General features: G+C 49.5%; 1 long non-coding RNA gene across 8 annotated transcripts in view; it reads right to left on the reverse strand.

The window, feature by feature from the left end:
* Positions 1-17,062, reverse strand: part of LOC141950855 (uncharacterized) — a 172,369-nt gene that overhangs the window by 135,282 nt on the left and 20,025 nt on the right. For 4 of the 8 annotated variants that reach the window (XR_012631190.1, XR_012631186.1, XR_012631188.1 and 1 more), the window contains exons 2-3: positions 9,272-9,403; positions 4,075-4,222 (exon numbers count right to left, since the gene is read on the reverse strand). This is a non-coding gene — a long non-coding RNA (uncharacterized LOC141950855). The remainder of the gene's footprint in view (positions 1-4,074; positions 4,223-9,271; positions 9,404-17,062) is intronic. The other 4 variants (XR_012631191.1, XR_012631193.1, XR_012631189.1 and 1 more) reach the window with 1 other exon arrangement.

Below are 17,062 nucleotides of genomic sequence, written 5' to 3' on the forward strand. Positions count from 1 at the left end.
TTGTATTACCAACACACAGGGACCACGTCTGTCAAGAGTCCAAATATGTCCCAGAAAAGGAGTGAAGATGCCCTTACACTGATCTTGAGAGCACTGGAAAACGACTGTAGGTAAAGAGTGAAATCCAACAGACTGCTAGAGCAAGACGTAACAGACCTACCGACACAACCAAGCAATAACGCGCACAGACGTGTGGGGAACACAGACGGTGCTGTGCCAGAGCAGCACGGCTGTGACACAACTGCTGAGTCCTTAGAAATGTCCAGCATGGCACACTGTGCAGCCTTCTGCTGAAAAAGCAACGGTCATCCTGATACTAGCTTGTCACAGCAGGAGAAGAGGCGAGTCCCACCCTCAGAACAGACTGAACAGGCTGAAATCCTGGCTGAGTTCATAATCGTTAACAGCATCGTTATTAAATCATTACTATTATTTAATTTAGATAACATCTGGCCTTTGCAGCATTACTGTTGGTGTGGGATCACTTTACCCACACCCAAACAGGAAGAAGCAGCTGTGTGCAGCTGGTAGATCCGGGCGGCACTGAGAAGGGATGCCCTGCCCACCAGAACCGCAGTAGAGCCTCAGACAGAAGGTGAAGTGCTGTCTTGGTGGGACGCAAGCGCAGAGACGCTCCTTTTGGAGCCAGAAAAGAAGGAAGGCACCAAGCTCTCAGAAATCAAGTGCCAATCTGCACTTTTCCTTTACTGTGAAGCTTCACCTGAGCCAGCACCGCTTCCATTACCGCCACGCAGGGGCCAGGTGTGCACAGAATTAATTCATCATGGGCACAGGTATGCGACGGCCTTAGCTCTGTCACTCCATGTGAAACATTCTCCACACTCACCCACAGGTAGCCCGGGTCTGCTAGCCCAGCAGCGTAACATGCTTGCCCTGGCCAAAAAAGCCATGCTAAAGCCTGCTTACTGCAAGCACCTGCAGTGTGCTGTGTAATTAGCCATGATGTGGAGCCTGATGAAAGCTCCTACATGTCAGGCATGGCAGGGTGGAGGAGGTTCAAAGACTGGAGCAGAGTCACTTGAATGCATAAAAGCAGCAGGAACTGGTGAGATGACACACTGGAATGAGGTTCACAGTCCCTGTCTTTGTGATGAAACCCCATACCTTTGTAAGGGAGGCATCTTTTCCTGGCAGGCAGCCTAACTCTTGCACAGATCCTCAGCGCAACAGCTCCCAGTTTTACCCCTTGTAACTGTAGAGAGGTCTGTTTTACCCCTGAACTCTGTGATTTCTCTCGAAACCAACTGTCCTTTCTGTTAGCATCATGTGTCTCGGGGCAGGGCTTCTAGCAGAAAATAGTTTGTATTATTTAAAACATGGATTTTCACAAAATTGACTTCAAACAGTCAAAAAAGGCAGATGACATATTTGCTGCAAATTCCAAAGAGAGAAAACCACATCTCCTGCTTTTATGGTAACAGGAAAACCTGAAAGAGACATTAACAGCTCCTTTAATCATGATTACAGAAGATGTCATTCTCTTTTCCTGAAATGATGAACACATTGGTAGTTGGCCCTCAAACCCTCCTTAGCTGAATTACAATTGCTCGATGCTGGATTTCAAACCAGACTGAACAAAGCCTGCGTTTCCTTTTGTGGCTGCTAGTAAAAGCCTAATGGCCAGGGCTGCTCGTCTTGGCACAGAAATCTGCTCTCTATAAAAGGTTATAAACCAGCTCAGGTTCAGCTCACCCAAAGAGAAAGCTGCAAAAGCTGAGCTCGACAGCCCTACCCTGCACCTCTCTCTCTGTCCTGAGGGGAACACACTCTAACCTAAGAGGTCTTTCCCAGCTTTTACTTTGGTGGCTTTGCAAGGGGAATATTTTACCCCAAGTCACAAAGAAACTGCTCCATTTCTATAAGTAAAATGGCAGATCATTACACCAGCTTCTGTTTACCCACTCCAGGCTGTGTTTTCAGGGAGTACAAGTCACCCCAGGCCCTGCACCACTGCCTGTGCAGCGTGACAAGTTCCCTATGGCACCACACGAAGACAAAGTCAGAGAACTAGGGGTGGCACGTGTTGCTGCACCCAGCGGGGATTTCTGGGTGTGGGCCAGAGGCTGAGAGGAAGCAGCACCCACCTCCCGGGCACGGAAGGGCATACACTCCCTGCGGCGTGACACGGGGCGCTGGCCTCGACTGGCAGCCAGGTGCCCACCCAGCCGCTCCATCACTCGCCTCCTCAACAGGAACTGGGGGAGAAAATACCACAAGAGGCTCATGAATCGAGATGACAGGGAGATCACTCAGCAATTACCGTCACGGGCCAAACAGACTCAGAGAAATTAATTTAATTTATTGCCAATCAAAATAGAGTAGAATAATGAGAAACAAATCTAAAAACACCTTCCCCCTACCCCTTCCTTCTTCCTGGGCTCAACTACACCCCCTTCTCTACCTTCTCCCCCTGAGCGGAACAGGGGGATGGGGAATGGGGGTTACAGTCAGTTCATCACGCGGTGTCTCTGCCACTCCTTCCTCCTCACACTCTTCCCCTGCTCCAGCGTGGGCCACCTCCTCTCCATGGGGCCACAGGTCCTGCCAGGAGCCTGCTCCAGCATGGGCTTCCCACGGGGTCACAGCCTCCTTCAGGCACCCCCTGCTCCGTGGGGTCCCCCCTGAGCTGCGGGTGGGCATCTGCTGCTCCATGAACCTCTGTGGGCGCAGGGCAGAGCTGCCTCACCAGGGGCTGCCCCACGGGCTGCTGGGGAACCTCTGCTCTGGCACCTAGAGCACCTCCTGCCCCTCCTTCACTCACACGGGTGTCCGCAGAGTTGTTTCTCTCATGTTTTCTCACTCCTCTCTCCTGGCTGCTGCTGTGCAGCAGTTTTTACCCCTTCTTAAATACGCTATCCCAGAGGTGCTACCACCATCACCGACGGGCTCAGCTGTGGCCAGTGGCGGGTCCGTCTTGGGGCCAGCTGGAACTGTCTCTGTCCAACCTGGGTGCAGTTTCTGGCAGCTTCTCACAGAAGCCACCCTCACAGCCCCCCTGCTACCAAAACCTCACCACATCAACCCAATACAGGCACCAAGAGAGCAACACGGCCCAAGCCGTCTGCTCCTTTGCTCCTTCTGGCCCCTGCCCCCTCCACGGCAGATCACGGAGGAGAACATGGGACCCACCAGGTAAACAAAGGGGCTGAGAGGCAGATCACACAGGATAAGTGCCTTTAACTGATAAACACACCTCTGGCACTAGTTCTCTTGTCATCTAACCCCAGCAAGCATTTATTAATGAAACTCTCCTGATTGTTGATTCATTTGATTGTTAAAGCTTGTGGAACTCGTACTGTTATTATTCATTGTTATTAATGCTCACAGCTCAGCCTCTCTCTTTCCAATATGCTCCACAGAGGAAATCGAAGGCTGAAGCCAATCGTTACAGTAAATGAATGATGGAGGCGCTTGAGGATAGGAGTGAGCCTGCTGCTCTGGGACTGTTGCAGGTTACTGGGAGTAAGTTAATCTTCACACACAAGGACTGCAAAATGAGAGGCTGTTTCAGGGGGTTCTCTGGTCTGTGCACTGCTTCCTCAGTCAAGTCATCAGTGAGCATCTCCCTAACAACAGTGTCTGTGCACAGGACCATTGACCCAGGCCAGGTTTTGATCTACATGCAGAAACAGTTCTCAGTTCAGCAGGAGCATGGCCCCCGCTAGACAGGTTTGACACAAAGACCCCAACAGATGCTACAGGCAACTCGGCACAGCCTTGCAGGAAACACATCTCCACGTGACTGCACACACTGGAGAACAGCAGAGCTGGCTATCCTCACAAAGCTCTCTCCTCTCCACTCCTCTGCAGCCGCTCATTCCTCGTGGAAGGCCCAGGACAACGCCAGCAGGGCACAGCCGTGGGGGCCAGAGCACGGGAGCGCAAAGCCTGAGCATGCTGTGCAGGGGGGAACAGCATGCTGCTTGCTGCAGTATTCTCCCTCTGCCCCTTCCCCAAGCCTCCTCCACCTCCCCACTGCCTCTTCGCCACAAGATGTCTGACAGTTCTTGCCCCACGTGCAAACTCCCCAGGCCAGAATGGTAGTGCTCCTACCTGCCCAGTAGCTGGGATGCTGCTCAGTCCTCAGCAGCGGCCTTATGCCGGCCCTTCCAGACGAGATATTTGTCCATGTTATATCTGTGGAGTCTACAGTGCCATCACATACCATATTCAACCTATTACTCATCTCAAACAGAGAATTCTGCAAAGCAAGAAGAAATAAAAGAGAGCTTAATACAGCTTTACTAAAATGGAATTTGCCAAAGACTCATAGAAAAATGGATTTAATTAGGGCTGCTAATGGGGAACAGTTTGTTCCTGTGATTTAAAGCAGAAGTTAGATAGTGTCTATAATTTCAACATTTTAAATTATATATAGGGGGTTATTTCTCATTTCTACCTTAATTATAAAAATCCATCTTTATGAATCACAATTTTGAGGCAAAGAAAGCAAAGGCAGCAAAAATGATGTTTTATTTAATAAATCCTTGTAAGAACTCACAAAAGAAGCAAAAGATACTTCAATATGGGTAAAACAGACTTACCCCAGCAAGTACTAGTTGCAGGCAGTCCTCTGTGTGCTACTTAAGGACAGCACAACAAGGTTAATTCTTTTACTTGGGAAAAGGTGCATAAAGGAAGGTGTGTTCTGTTATAAAAAATGAAACTGGGTATGGTTTTTATGCAAGAATGGGAATGTCCTCCATTTAATTTTGCAGCTAAGCAGTCTATTAGAGTTGCAGGCATTAATTTGCCGAACGTGCTCCAGCTAGTAATCGCGTATTCTAGAAGTCTCTGCTACCCCTTCCTACATTGATTACTGTCAGAATCTCCGAATTGCCTGAAAACTGTTTCTCCAGATAAAAGGGCCAATAGATCTTGTTAGAACCACTCCTCCTGCGCCTCCTCTGTAGCCTTTGATTTTATTTAAAACTAACAAATGTCACTTTTGTGAAATTCCTCCTGTTAGCTGGCTGTGACCAGATGACCTAAGTAAATGAGTCCCAGCACTGTAAAGCACTGATTAATTTAATAATAAATAGCCCAGGCAACTGACTAGCAAGCTAGGCCTAGCTGCTGTCACTGCTGCAGATTCTGCACCCACCGTAATGCATTTTAATACTGCACCTCAGATCAGAACGGAATCAATGAGTGAAGTTCAAATGTGGCACATTTCCTATTTCTCTGACAGCTTATTTCATGGATCACAGGGACCAAAGTACAGCTGCTTATTCAACAGAGGAAAGAATGAATCAATTTTCATTCTTTAATACACTGTGTGACCTATTCTCTGATGCTCTATCCTTTACAATGGCTCTAGTCTTTTCAAGGCCTTCAATTTTGTCAGATAGAGAAAATTTAAAATAATGACAAAATGCCCTGCCCTAGGTCTGCTTCCAACTGACTAACTGCTCTGCTGGTAATAAGTCCAAATGAAAGGTATTATGTCAATCAGGTTGAATTAAACAGACAAACTATAATCCTAGATCATTAAAAATGAACCAATCTCCTGGAAGATTTCTGTGATTTTGCTCCAAGTTCCCCATGAAAGGTGCTGGACACCGCCAAGATTTTGATCCGCGTCGGCTCCAGTTTCTTCCCCTGCTTCAAAACACGGCGGAACAATCTGACGAAATGGCAGCCACAGCGCAGCAGCTGCCTGAAAGAGCAGGAGCTTTGCTGGGGAAATCCTGCACCCGCCTGCTCCCTTCCCACCCGCAGGGAGCTCAGCCACGGGCTGTCGGCAGGGCCCGACACGGGAGCTGCAGCAGGGCAGGCACGGGCACGCGGCGGCTCCCTCGGCCCGCGGCCCACAGACCCAGCCACGCCGAACGGGGAGACCCGAGTTCTGTTGCTCTGCTCCCCCATCACACTCCCTGAAGCCAGCAGATGAAGTCAGCAGCTCTTTAGGCACTGCTGACTTGGGCAGGATTAATACACTGAGATGCATCATTTTGCAATTTCAGTGTGAAGATTATTTTTTTCATTTAGAAACATCCCTAGGTATTGTAGTTTAATTACCCTCTGCGTGCCTTGTGTTTGTCTTGCCTTATTATTTATCCCCAGTTCACAGGTGATATTCATACTGTTCTTGTCATTGATAACGTGGTTTCAGCCTGGGCTGTCCTACTACGGCAATTGTCCGAAGAAGGAAGGCCAGATGCTGCAAAGGCGAACAAGGGTGAGCGCTGCAGCCGCCCCGGGCAGCCCCCGGCCCCACTGCTGGCGATGCTGCGCCCGGGGCCGCGGCCGCAGGGCTGCAGCCATGCCCAAGGCAGCGTGCGAGAGCCGGGATGGAGCGACAGCCCCAGTGCCCGCTGACTGCCCAGCCCAGCAGCGCTTGGGAAGGAGGCACTCAGAGACCTCCCAGGCAAGCAGCATTTCTGCCTCTCCTTTCCCAAACTCTCCTTCTGCCTCAATGTACTTTATGACTGGGATGAAGGTGAGACCCCACGAGGCTTGCTTGCCTCTAAGATATAAAGGTAATAAACCAGGCCTTATCAGATTGTTATCTAGATGAAACGGACTATCATGGTCGGCTTTATTTGCTCTCCTCTCTACATATCCAGTAGTTCAGTCCTAGGGCTTTCGAAGCATGGGGGAATTGACAGGTATCAGTACTTCAGGGCACACGGGCAGACAGCTTGCTTTTTCCAGTTCATATGAATCTGGGAAGAGCATGGGTCACTGAACGGTTGCGACAGATGTTCTAGTCCAGACCTGTGCTTAAGCAGGCTACGAGCTGCAGCAGAGGTTACTGGTTTGATCTATTTGCCCCTGAGGGACTTTGCTTTTTTATTTTTCTGCCTTTTGTGAAGGAAGTCCAGAGACACATCGCAGCTCAGAACGCCCCACCAGCAGCGGCTGTTCCACCGGCTGCTTTGGTCTAGAAGCAAAGAGGACACTCAGCTTGTGGGAGCTGGTGGCTGAGCTGTGAGCGCTACCGTACTTGCCACCCCTCCCTGCCAGAGCTCTCTGGGGGCCGCTGTTCAGATGATGAAAAGTCACTCGGAAGAGCTGAGAATAGCAAGTGCCCTGGCTCAGACATACAGCCTCACTCCTTCCCCTCTCCCCAGATGATACAGCTTTAATACAGAGAAGATCTGCTCTAACTGCTCAGTAACGGAGCCGTTCTGAATGTTAATCAATTCCCCTTTCCATTATTAAGCTGCCCCTGAACCCAACCGTCCTCTGGCCTGAGGAGACGCGAGGTGTCAGCCCTGAGGGTGCTGCCTGACCTGCCTTCCCTGAGCTCCCCAGGAAGGCAGCTCTGCACAGGCACAGCACACCTCCCACTTTGCCCTTTGCACATGAAATGAGCTGCGCCAAGTCTCAGTAAGAACATCACTGCAGAATGTCCTTGTCCCAGCACTCCTCAGGGGCAAGGACACAACAGTAACCTTATAGCTGCCATGAAATGGTCTCCCCTTCCCACCACAGACATGTTCCCTCCACAGCAGCCTCCAGAATGGTGACATCTTCACCTTTTCCACATAAGATCAGCTTTTCCTTCCCAGTTTTACCAGACTTACCCTCTCACCTCCCACCCCTCTCCTGAGCAGACCAGCTGCCCATGGACTGGCTAGTACCCATGCTGGGTTCATTGTGGCACTACCCTGGTGCTCTTCTCACCCCACCAGGATTGCACTGCAGCTAAACAAAATATCTGAACTTCTCACTGATCACGTTTTGGCAGTCAGTTCTGGAGGACAGTGGTGAGGGATGGAGGCTGAGCAGCCAGCAGCTGCTAACAAGTGGGTTTTGATGGGGTTCACCCGATTAGCTTTGGGTGCACAAACGAGAGCTGTGTATGTGGCAGTGGGCACACACTGCCACAGGGGTTAGTGCTCTGCATCCCTGTCCCCAGCACCCATGTGTCCCCTAGCTAGCCAAGAGGGTGCAAAAACTGCCCATGCTCTGTCAAAGTAATGTTCAAAATGGAGTTCTAACAAGACCTGTTCCCTTCAAACAATGTACAAATTAACAGTCAGCAGCATTTGAAAAATGGCCCTAATCCCTGTCTGCACGGGGAGTTTGTTCCCCGTGCAATGTGCCATATTATGACAACGATATATTCTTCAAGTGAGTGAAAACTAATGAATAACTAACACCCTGACAGTCTTGCTATTACTGAGTGCTTAGGAGTTGGGTAAAACTGACAGTGCAAGATGAATATGGCACTAAGACGAGATGTTACTTTGCATGGCTGGTCAGGGGACTCCAGACTTAATGGACATTACAGATGGGTTAATTCTAAAGCTGAATTTGATTCTGAGCCACAGTTGCTCTCTGAGCAAATAGGGAAGGTTTAATCACTGGGACGACCGAGCCACAGGTGGTAGTCCCATTTGTGAAGGAAGCACTGGGAACATGGTGGTGGGAACCAAGGATGAGAGTTTGTGTGTTGCTTCTGCCTCCCCAGGAGCCTGCAGAGCCCTCTGCCCACCTCAGGAGGGTCCGGCAAAACTCAGGCAGATGACTCGCTACAAATGCTGTCAGGAAGGTGGGACTGTTCCTAAGCAGGAGGGATCACCGCAGCACACCAAATGTGCACTACCCCCTGTTTTCACAATGCAGGAACCACGAGGTGCCAGTGAAATTGTTCAATACCAGGCTGAACGAGGAAGGGCAGTATGGCCCCAGGAACGAATGTGGCTCTTTGCCCAGAATGGTGTGGAGCCGGGTGTACCCATGGGCTTCAAGAGGCTTCAGAGCCACTCCTGGAGCGCAGCTCCACAGTTCAGTGCGATGGTCTGGTACAACCACTGCTCCAGCAGAACTCTCAGCAGGATCTCTGAGCACTGCAGGCAAATAATTGTGTAATCCACACCCTGTCTGCTCCGGCTTTTCACAAGCATCCGCTACTGGCTGTGGCAAAAGAGAGGCCCCCAGCCAGCCACACCCCTGCCACACTGAGCTCCCCTCAGACTGGCTCCACGGTGGTCCTGGGGCTCATCCAGGGGCTTCTCACCGGCAGCACCTGCCTGCAGCGCTCCCCAGCCTCAGCCCAGGATACCAAGGGGGGTCCCCTGTGTCCCGGCTGGCTCTGCCCATCCCCGGTGTCAAGGCCACAGCGCTGCAGGATCTGCCCTCCGCCTGCAGCACCCCACGGGCTGTGTCACCAAGGCTTCCCTCCCTCGAGACCTTACACAGCTCCATCTTGTTCCCACTCTCCTTCCCTCCAGTTTAACTGCAAGCACAGACAGATCTTCCCCATCCCCAAAGACATGGAACAGGTCGCAGTCTGTACCTCTTTCCAGGAGCCGAGATTTCAGATGATGATAACCTCGCAGTGCGTCAGCCCAGTGAAATCATGGCCACAGCGATGTCAGGATGGTCTCTGAGGCTTTTACCCCAGGCACAAACCAGGAGGAGCTAGTTCCTGTAATTACAAAGTTGAGCCATATCAGAGGAAAACTAATCAGCTTGCTGGATGCCAGCAAATTAAATATTAATCTAACTATTGTGAACACAAAAATTTCATCTTCAGATATTTTCTGGCACAAGTGTCAAAATCAGAGTGGAACTAAGGCTTTATTCGTTTTCCATTATCAACTTAAATAAAAACACTCAGAAAAATGGGCGATGATGTGCGGAAGCCACTCAGCACAGATAATTACAGTGTAAGTTTAGGCAGCTAATCACTCCTAGAATATGCTCCAGATCGAGGTAACTCTGACTGGCTTGTTTCCCTGCTTTGTTAAATCAGACAGACTCTCAGCTTTGCCTGACAGGGACAAGGCTCCCGGAGTTAGCATCTTTAAATAACACCAGGGCTGTCTGGCAGGTGGGAAGCTCGCCCTGCCAGCCCGCAGCAGGATGGACAGAAGGCTGCTACGCCAGGAGAGCGAAGCAGCGAGAGGGAGGGAGCCTGCAGGAGCAATGCCGGGCAGCAGGCAGGCAGCGCCGGGCAGGAGCAGGGAGAGGAAGGCAGGGCAGAGGGCACAGAGCAGGGCAGGCCTGGAGGCAGGATGGAGCCATAGGCAAGGACACACGAGGAACAGGGAGCGGTGGCAGCCGCGGGATGGGGATGGGGATGGGGAGAGGTGCCCAGGGGAAGGGGCACACACAGACATCCTCTCCCTGTGGGCAGCAGCTCTGGCCTCAGGGTGCTCAGACACGCGAGCTCCCGAGGTGCCCACGTCGCAGTCCCCCGACACCATCCCGCCCGCCGCCGCCTGCCGTGCGTGGCTCTGCCCAGCAGCCTCCCCACCACCATGTCCCAAGCACTGTGCTGCCCATGTTCCCGGCGGAGCCCCGGGAGGGGCTGGGGCAGCCAGACTGGAGAGAGGAACGGCAGCGCGGTCAGGAGGAAACGGCGGCACTGAAACCAAAGGATTCTTCTTCAAGGGAATCCACTTCTTTGGGCTGTGGGCAAGAGGAGATTCTCCACACCCCTTTCTCTGGCACATCAGGCCCAACCTTCCCAGTGGGTGCCAGCCCACACGCTTTACATCCCAGTTTCAGCAAGGGCCTGACCTTGCTGCCGCTGGTCACCACAGCAAGCGGGAACGGGGAGCTCTGGCTCAGCATGGGGCAGAGGCGATGAACACGGCCCACGGACAGGGGACGGCGAAAGGGGCAGCACGGGGACAGAATGTGCTCAGCTGCAGTCGGGGTTACTCTGCACTCACCAGTGTCTGGCCACTGTATTTACTTTACCCAGAATGGAAAAAATGAACTTCCCTTTATAGCTCTAGTGGATCACCCTTATGTTCTCAATCACTAATTTACATTGGCTTTTTGCTTGGAACTTTGGCAAGAATTATTTTTATAACAGCATTCACAGATATTCTCTTTTCTGCTTAATTATTAACTTTGCTGTAGTAAATAAAGGGTGTTTATGAATTCCATCAATCAACAAACCTTCCACATGTAAAGCACTGAGATATCTGTAATGAAGAAGCAGCATTCACTTCTGCTTTATTTAAAGGGATAGAATGATAAATACAGTGCTGTGGGTGCTTTTGTGCAGTTTCTTAAATTCGAATGCCTGCCAGCAATTATGCCTGACTTACTAGCCGCTTCATTATAATAACCTAAAAGATAGGATTGGACTGGAATAAATCAGGACTTTAAAGAGCTCATACACCCTTCATCCACACACAGGTTTTCAGAGATGGCAGAAGCCCTGTTAGTTAACACGGTGCTCAGTATTCTGTCTTGAAACTACGGTGTCTCCCCGTGTCAGGAACCGTGCAGCAGCCAAACTCTTCAGCCGTGTCTCTGAACAGTGCTTCTGCTCACAGCAGTGGCAGAGAGCTGCTCTGGAGGGAAATGCAGAAATTCTGTATTTACTTCCTCCAGCACATTCTATGTCCAGCCTTTCTTCAGTCATACTGATGGGCTTGTATCCTGTGGACTGCTGGCTTGCACTATTTCTTGTCCTTAAGATCCCCAGCAGATAGAATGCACAGAAGTGCCAGCCACTGAATTATTCAGTGTGGTCCCCACGATTGGCCTCACCATTGAAATACATCTCTCTGGAGACACACAGACTAAAGCAGTAGCTGTTCCTGGGTGTTACACATCCCAAGACACCTCTCCCAGCTATTTATACAACACATTGCCAAACAGGCATTGCCAGGGTTTCTTCTTCTGATCCAGTTTGACAAGCAGTAGTTTCTCTGAAACAGACATATTCTCTTCTGTTTTTGAAATAATCATCAATCTTTTTTCCCTCTTGATTTAAGAAGGCCATGATCTTTGGGTGTGGGCTACTTAGGATCCCGGGGGCTCAGCACAAAGAACTGACAGAGAAGTCAGGAAACGATTCCAGCTGAGCAGCATAAACAACTACAGCTTTTGTGGATATAAAATGAAAATGACCACGCTCTTATTCTGGAAGAAACTGTGGTATTAGAAAGCATAGGTTTGACAAGACAAGTTAAAACCTACACTCTTCAGATTCCAGTAGGCCTATGCCATATTAATTATTTATCAAGATGTTTTCTTAAAGTAGTGTCTTTGTGCCTTTAATTTTCAATTGCCTTAATGCTATGAGGATCTCTGCTGGCAACGCATCAATTATTAATAGAGTTAAAACAATATTTGTTTTCCCCAAATACATTTCTGAATGCTGTCCTCATACCGGTTAGGTTTTTCTGAAACTTTAATGAGGGTCTCTCATTTCCTCCAGACTCAGAGCTGAGGCACAGGCTTGGCTGGGCCTTTGATTTGGCTGTCGGAGCGTGTGTGGCATCGCATCCTTCACACCGTTCGTCCCACCAGGGCTGCGGGAGTGATCAAGCTAAAGAGCTGTGGTGAGGGAGGAGAAACAGCAGCACGTCTGTAATTGGGAATTTCAGTTGCTGAGTTCAGAGGTTCTGTTGTTCTAGTGACTGCTTTGCATTTTCTTATTCCAGTAGCTGTCCCCAGGCTCAGTAGAGAGAGCCTGTGCTTTTCTCAGTTTGGAATACTTTTCTCCTAACAAAGAAAACAACAGTGCAGTTCCTTTAATCTACAAGAACACCATTTCAATTCAGCAAAAGGATACTTGAAACATCGTGGTTTTAAGAATTTTATGCAATCTCAGCCACTTCTCTCTCTGCCAGGGAGCACATAAAAAATTAAAATGCCAAATACTGCTTCTTGCTTTTCTAGGCCCTAATTATAAATACATTTTCACAAGGAGGAGTCAACTTAAGTCTAATATTGTGTGAAATCTCATAATTTCAATACAGTCTTCACTTGATGTGGATTGGTAATTGGAGCTGTGGAATCAATTTCTCCCATACTTGAAACACCCAAATGAGTATGAAATGTGTTGCATTTGTTCCATGCACGTCTACAGTTCTGCACTTTGCTTGGAGTGGAATGATCATTCTGATGTATTTTTTATAACAGAGCAATGTTTCCTCAGACTTTGATGTTTCACGTATGAAGCTATTATAACCATTTGCCATTTAGATGCATGATCCATGGCTAATCTCCAAAGCTTTGATGCGTGCAATAATTATTACTATTGATGTCATTGCACCATATTTAAAATATGAACGTCTCTTTGTAAGTCTACAGCTAACAGAAGAGGGAGGCGACCAGTCCACACCAAGGCTGGAAATTTCCAGTTGGTAAAGCTCTGAAACCGTGTGAGAGGACATCCCATACTTGCAGGGAAGCACCGACTATGACGAAGGCAGGGCTCAGGGAGCAGGACAGTGATATCAGCAGTGTGTGCACGGAGAACAGCTCCAGGAAATTGAGCCCCGGGGCCTCCAGATGCCACATTCTGACAATCTGCTCTTGATGCTCGACCCTGAACTCAGCCATATGGCACGTTTCAGGCAACGCCTGCACCTAGGGCTCCAAGTGATTTTATCTGTGCAGCGTGTCACCAGCACTCAGGAGCCTGATGTTCATTCAAACCCTGGTTTCCAGACCTGGCTAAGCAGAACAGCTGGGAGTTCCCCAGAGCTCTCCACCTCCCTGTCACAAAACCTGGGGCTGGATGGATTATTAATTGGGGCGCTGTCATGAGTGTTTTTCACAAGGGCTGCAAAGCAGTGTGAATCAAACAGCATCTCTCTTGGTCTGGCTGCTTTCACACACTGACATTAACCAGAACTGCCTGTCCTGCAGGGATGCACAGGAACATGGGCATGGGGAGAAAGTGAAAATCCCCAGAGAAGTTTGCTACTTTGTCCATAAATTTTGGGTGTGGGTTTAGCCTCAGAGGAACAAAGGTTATGTTTGTAAAGTCTAGAAGATGCCTTGACCTGGCTTTGATATGCTGCAGTGGAGTCAAGGTTTCTCATGAATCTCACCAAAAAGTTCATTTCTGTTCTCCTGGAAACTCTTCTTACTCTTTGGCTGCTTTTTCAGCTTTTTGAGGACCATCTTTGCAACAACAAAAGCTAAAACGGCCAATGGCAGCAGCCTGTGATGAGCTGGGGACCAGTGGAGAGACAGAAGCAGCCACTGGATTACAACAGAGGAAACAGACCCTGGAGAATCTTTCTGGTGCAGGAGGCAGAGGAAGGAAGTTGGGAGTCCCAAAAGACTGTGAGGCACCAGCAGCAGAGGAGTTCAGGACAGTTTGTCAGCCCAGTGCCACACAGAGCAGAAAGCTGCTTCCAAGCGTGAACGTCTCTACGAGATAAGGAAAACTAACAATGTTCACAGTTCCTGTGGTTTTATTTTCTGCAGTAGCCTGAACGTAGGCTTATCATTAGAATATATCTGGAGCTCATCTGTTCTTGCAGAGGGACTGCAACGTAAAGCAAATACCAGGCTTCAGGGGGACACCACGGCTCGCACGGCACTACCCCACCCTGGGGACAGGAGAGGCTGCAGGGGGATCATGCACCTCACTGCCTGATTACTTCTGATGCAAGACTGGCCCCACACCCCTGCCCCAGCCAGGCACAACCTCAGCCAGCTCTGCGCTCAGCGACCGCGCAGGGCTGACACCAACCACAGGCCAGGCCCACGGGTGGGTTCATCTTCTGAACCCATCAATGGTTCTCCAACGTGGATTACAAAGTGGTTGGAGCCTGCGCAGCTGAAAGCATCCAGGACTTTAACTGCAATGTTAAAGCACAGTTTGCCCCACCAACCCCCACAAACCAGGTGTGATTCCTTGGTTTGTTCTAAGAGCACTGTGAGGTTTAGTCCTGGTCTCCACGCTCCAACAGCCTAAGTAATGCTACAGAGTTGAAAATGTGTGGGCCTGTATTAACACTTTCAACTTGCTAAAATGTACTTTATAGGTCTCTAATTACACCAAAGCAAACTGCATTAATATATTTAGTCAACTGTTCAATTATGCTACTGGCAACCATTGCTGGAAAGTCAAATTTAACAACTCTGAACATCTAACTAGTAGGAAAAAAGATATGTTTTGATTGCACATGAATGTTAATGGTTAACAAATTCTCAAAGCTTTAGTACCAAAATAATTTTGGTATGCAAAGACTCATTTCTGTATCAAGAACCAATATTTACTTTAATTATCTTAGTATAATGCTGCATCTACAGAAAAACTTATTAGAAAATAACGACAGAAAATAGACCAAGGTCTTCAGCCTAAAAAGTCGCATGGGTCTGAATGCACTGGGAGGAGTCTGCTTGGAGCACACAGGACAAGATTAGTTTGATTCTGAAAAGTGGATGGCTTAAGCTGCTAAACTCAGCCTCCTCCCAGGGACACCTGGAAGCAGCCAGCAGTGTACTCTGTCTTAAAACAGGCAGCTGCCACCAAGCTAAAGCTGTCACCCTGCATCTCCTTACAGAGAAGGACGTGCAACCAACAAAACTCGGGCTCCTGCAAGCCAAGCACCAGGGAGCCAGGGGGTCTGGACAGGGCATGTCCCTGTGCCCCCATGCAGTGACAACCTTGCTGCACTTCCCTAAGAGGTGTTAATTATAGGCTGGTTTTGCCTTGCTCAGACTCCACTGGTTGGTCTGGTATGTCATGTCTGAGTAGGAATTTCATTGATTTTATTACGTACAGTCAGTGTTTTACATGGCAGGATCAAGAGACAGAAGACAGAGAGTGATTAGCTGAAAAAGAGAACAAAAGCAGAGGGCCAGCAAGGGCAGATGCAAGGATCAGGAGTCGAGGGCAGACAGAAGCATCAGCAGTTAGGGAAGAAGAGAGGCTCTTCGGAGCCACAAGCCAATTACACACAGCAAAGACATTCACTGTTCACTGGGCTGGACGGTCTCATCTTGCCTCCCAGCCCTCCTTGGCCATTATGATCAGAGCCACGGCCTTTCCTGCCTCTGCCTCCCAGGAGGTGCCTAGGATTGCCCTGCTCGTGTGGTCCTGACCTGCTCTACTGGCGCCAGAACCTCTCCTCCCCAGGCCCCTGGTGACTTAGGCAGATGCTGGTAACTCAGGAGCTGAGCCCTGCCGTGCAAACAGGCTACAAAAATTGCTCCCGAGGACACTGGATGTAGTTGACTACCTGGAATAAAATGTGAATCCATGCAGAGAAGTAGAACCAGAACACTATGCAGGTCCTGACCGAGGAAAACCTCTTCCCTGGCAGGCAGAAATTCTTGTTGGCCTCCGAAGGCAGAGCTCTGCACAGCTCCTGAAGACCCCAGTGGACACTCTGGGGTGTCCCAGTATTCATCTCCCCCTTCTCAACTGCTTTTAAGATGATCTCTGTACATGCCCTTCCTTTCCTCTTTAATCTACCAAACTAGAAAGATTGCCAGTGTCACAGTTAGTCCAGCCATGCTGCAGCATCATTTCATCCCAGGGGCACAAACCAGGGAGAGACAAGTGTAACCTGTTCCTGTATGAACACTGCCTCATGTCCGTGCCTGACAAACTGACAGCACAGCAGACAGACATGACAAGAGCTTGCGTTACGGATCACTTTATCCCCTTTCCAGTTAATGGCGTTCTGGTGGCAAAATTATTGAACTCTCCAGTTCCAGCTTCTAGGCAGTACTGCTGCTCTCTTGATCCAAGACTGAGAAAAATTAGCAAGTTTGACATACTCCCCAGCAAATGCTCAACTGCTCATTTTACCAGTGTGCAGAGCACAAAAAAAGTGAGTGCAGGGAACTAGATTCACAGCTGGTGTAAATCATACCAGCTCCGCTCTCGTCTGTGGGGTTGCTCGCTGTGGCGCTAGCCCAGCACCATGAAGAGGTCTCGGCTATGTTCACATATTCCTGTTTCACTGCCGAAACAAATGAGCTCAATGCAGCATCTTGATCTTTAGCTGGTGACAAGACCTAACATGCTTCAGCAGGATGACACAAAGAGTTCCCCGATGTCTTTATCGCCCGTCAGGCACTCCATTTGATTTCCCCAGCAGAGATCCCTGGTAAATCTACGCCGTGAAGGAGAGACCAAATTAATCTAGAACTGAATCAGGCATTTCACTCTGCAATACAGCAATAAAGATCAGCAAGCACTAGGAAGGAGGTTAAGCAAACCCAGAATTTCTCAAGCCCCAGGCCCGTCAGGCCCGAGGGCTGCCTCTTAGAACACCCTGCAGTCGCAGCAGCGTGCTTCTGCCGGAACCACCGCCTCACCGAAACTCTCCTTGGGAGGGGAGCTGCTTCCCAGCCTGGCACCCGC

The sequence above is a fragment of the Strix uralensis genome, chromosome 16 (assembly GCF_047716275.1).
Source record: "Strix uralensis isolate ZFMK-TIS-50842 chromosome 16, bStrUra1, whole genome shotgun sequence".
Classification (NCBI taxonomy): Eukaryota; Metazoa; Chordata; class Aves; order Strigiformes; family Strigidae; genus Strix; species Strix uralensis.